At 41.0% G+C, this 3,150-nt stretch overlaps 1 non-coding gene across 1 annotated transcript; it reads right to left on the bottom strand.

Annotated features, from left to right (window-relative positions):
- Positions 1-1,351: 1,351 nt before the first annotated feature.
- LOC115134893 (U7 small nuclear RNA) lies at positions 1,352-1,407 on the bottom strand. The gene has a single exon (XR_003864400.1). It is a non-coding gene; the product is annotated as a U7 small nuclear RNA (small nuclear RNA).
- Between the last annotated feature and the right edge of the window lie 1,743 nt (positions 1,408-3,150).

Raw genomic sequence — 3,150 nt, 5'->3', positions numbered from 1 at the left:
ACCAATAAAAATGTAATTTTTACCGTGAAATGCTTATTTATGTGCCCTTTCCCATCAATGCAGTTAAAAAGTATGAAAATGAACAAATAGATCAAAATAAAATAGTAACACAATAAAATAACACAATAAATAACAATAACAAGGCTACATACAGGTTATATACAAGGAGCACTTGTACTGAGTCAGTGTACTGGGGTACGAGGTAGTTGGGGTGATTGATTGAGGTAATATGTACATGTAGGCTTGGTTAGGTGATTGATTGAAGTATTGTACTATGCACATGTAGGTACAGTAAGGGGTGAAAAGCAGAAAGTCCGGGTAGCCATTTAAATAACTGTTCAAAAGTCTTATGGCTTTGGGGTAGAAGCTGTTCAGGAGCCTTTTGGTCCCAGACCTGGTGCTCTGGTACAGCTTGCCGTGCTGTAGCAGAGAGAACAGACTGTGACTTGGGTGGCCTTCCTCTGAGACTGCCTGGTATTGAAGCCCTGAGGGGGAAGGGGCATTGTCGTGTCCTCTTTACAGCCATGTTGGTGTGTTTGACCATGATAGGTCCTTAGTGATATGGATACAGGAACTTGAAGCTCTCATCCGTCTCCACTACAGCCCTGTCGATGTGAATGGGGTTATAATATGCCCTCCATTTTCTGTAGTCCACGATCAGCTCCTTTGTCTTGCTGACATTGAGGGAGAGGCTTTTTTGGCTTTCTTAGGCGCGGGGACTATGGTGGTCTGCTTGAAACATATGGATATTATAGACTGGGTCAGGGAAAGGTTGAAAATGTCAGTGAAGAAACCTGCTAGCTGGTCAGTGCATGCTCTGAGAATGCATCCTGGTAATCAGTCTGGCCTTGTGAATGTTTACCGTTTTAAAGGTCTTACTCACAAAGGCTGAAATCTGCAAATATTTCCTCATTGTGCTTCAATAAAATAACATTTCTGAAAACTTGTACCCTGAGCAGTCATGAAAATTTCATATTATACAATAGGCAGTGGATAACTCTCTGCAAGCCAGTTCCAAAAACGGAGTAATAGATCCACAATGACCAAGGCAAGGTAGTCACTAATCAGGTACACATGCTTACACTCTCATACAAACTAGCAGTGCTCCAAAATGAAAAAATACTATAGTATACTATGGTATAATTACTATAGTATTCACTGTTGTGTTTTAGTATATTGTAGTATTTATAGTTTACTATAGTGTATATATATAATTTAAAAATAAAATAAGAATTACTGTAGTATATTTGCGGACTGTATTATACTATAATATTTACTGTAGTGTTTTTTTGCAGATATTACTGTAGTATTTACTATAGCGTTTTGGCTTTATTATCTTTGACATAGCAGTGGGGGCTTTCTCCTTGAGGAAACCTACTGGACAAACTACTCAAAGAGCAAATTTTCCATCATCTGTAGGTAGGTAGGTAGGTACTACAGTTTACAACAGAATTCTACAGTAAGTACTGTAGTAGTCTATAGCAAACTGTAGTATTTTTTCATGTGTGCTGTTACAGCTACCTCCTTTAATGCTGGATGGGAAACACCCCCCACCCCACCCCACCCCACCCCACCTCCCGCCCCCACACCCTCCCTGAGCAGTTTTGGGAGTGGAGCATATCATGGCGTTGGGAGTGGGAGAAAGAAGACAATTACATTTCCATTACCACACACTTGTCTATAATTACTGATACCTCTCCTTCTCTCAGGAAAGAGTTTCATTACAGGACATCCGTATTTAAAGGGCTGTGATGCGGTCCTCTCTACGACGGTGGGCCCAGCAGCATAACACAGCAGAACCTCTAATCAGGGCCTGTTAGGCGGCGCTCGCCTGGAGGCAGCAATGATAAAAGCTCCTGGGCCAAAGGAGCATGTTAGCTCAGCTATAAAACACAAACTGCTAATTGTGTTATCAACGCTGGGAGACATATAGGCTTATTTAGCAGGTGCCCTTTTGGAAGTGGGCAGAGAGGGAGAGGCAATAAACCTTGACCCTAGTCGATCCATACATGGATCCCATTGTGAGCAGATCTTGGAGCGATGTTGGACCCCTGACCTTTATATCCCTTATCCCCTATTTATCTCCATCTCCTTCTCTCTCTCTCTCTCTCTCAGCCTCTCTATCCCTCTCGCACAGTGTGTTTAGCATCGCTCTTTCATTGAAACAGCCACAGAAACTTTCCCAGGAGAGGAGGGTAAAAATACCACAAACTGAGCTTGTTCCATACATCAAATGACAAGGATTCTCTTTAACTAGGAGCTAATAACATATTTGTAGTGTATCTACTGTGTCTCTAAGAAACATACACACAGAATAGATAACAAAAAAATATAGCAGTGAAATTACCATTGCTATTCCACAAGGTAGTTAGAGATACAGTGCAACCACACAGATCAGAAAATAAAATGGCCATCTGGTTGGTATATAAACGTATCCTTCTAAGTTGTCTCCTTTTCTTCTATCCTGTCAAAGGCTCCAAGACACGACAGCAGGACAAACAAGTGCCAGAGGGAATGAGGGAATGAGGGAAGCTCTGGAACCGCACCACACTGTGCTAGCCTGGAAATTAAACAATGTACTAACAATCCACAAGACTGACCAGAGTAGCTACCTCACTGAGAGGACTCAGACAACATGATAACAAATATGTTAAACAAACCAAAACACACTTACCATCCTTATCAGCTCTCCGGAAAATCTGTTAAGACAAAACATAAGCTCTGCATTAGTGAAGGGACAAGTCACGTGAACAGTGTAAAAACATGAAACATGTTCAAACATGGTCCAAATGGTGAATAGCTAGGTAAGAGTAAGTGGAAACCCAGCGTAATCTTGTTTAAAAAGCCTAACCACATTATGCACTCGTGTGTAATAGCACGATTCAGACTCCAATCCTTAGTTTGTCACTAGGAAAGCAGTAATCACACCAGTTCAGAACACCAATAAATGATCTGTTATATCTGGTGGGGGATATATATTCATGTGTTTCTTTCTATGCTTTTGAAAGTGGTAAGTGCATTTCATGCATGAACGAGGTTAAAAGGGAAACTCCACTTTACTTCTTGAAAGTCCAATATCTTGAAAACTTGACCTGCTGATATGCAAACCATTTTGGGAGTTTCCGTTTAACAGTATAAACTACTGTGTAT

The sequence above is a fragment of the Oncorhynchus nerka genome, linkage group LG9a (genome assembly GCF_034236695.1).
Source record: "Oncorhynchus nerka isolate Pitt River linkage group LG9a, Oner_Uvic_2.0, whole genome shotgun sequence".
Classification (NCBI taxonomy): domain Eukaryota; kingdom Metazoa; phylum Chordata; class Actinopteri; order Salmoniformes; family Salmonidae; genus Oncorhynchus; species Oncorhynchus nerka.
Note: the sequence above shows the minus strand (reverse complement) of the source record. Positions and strands in the feature narration are given on the sequence as shown.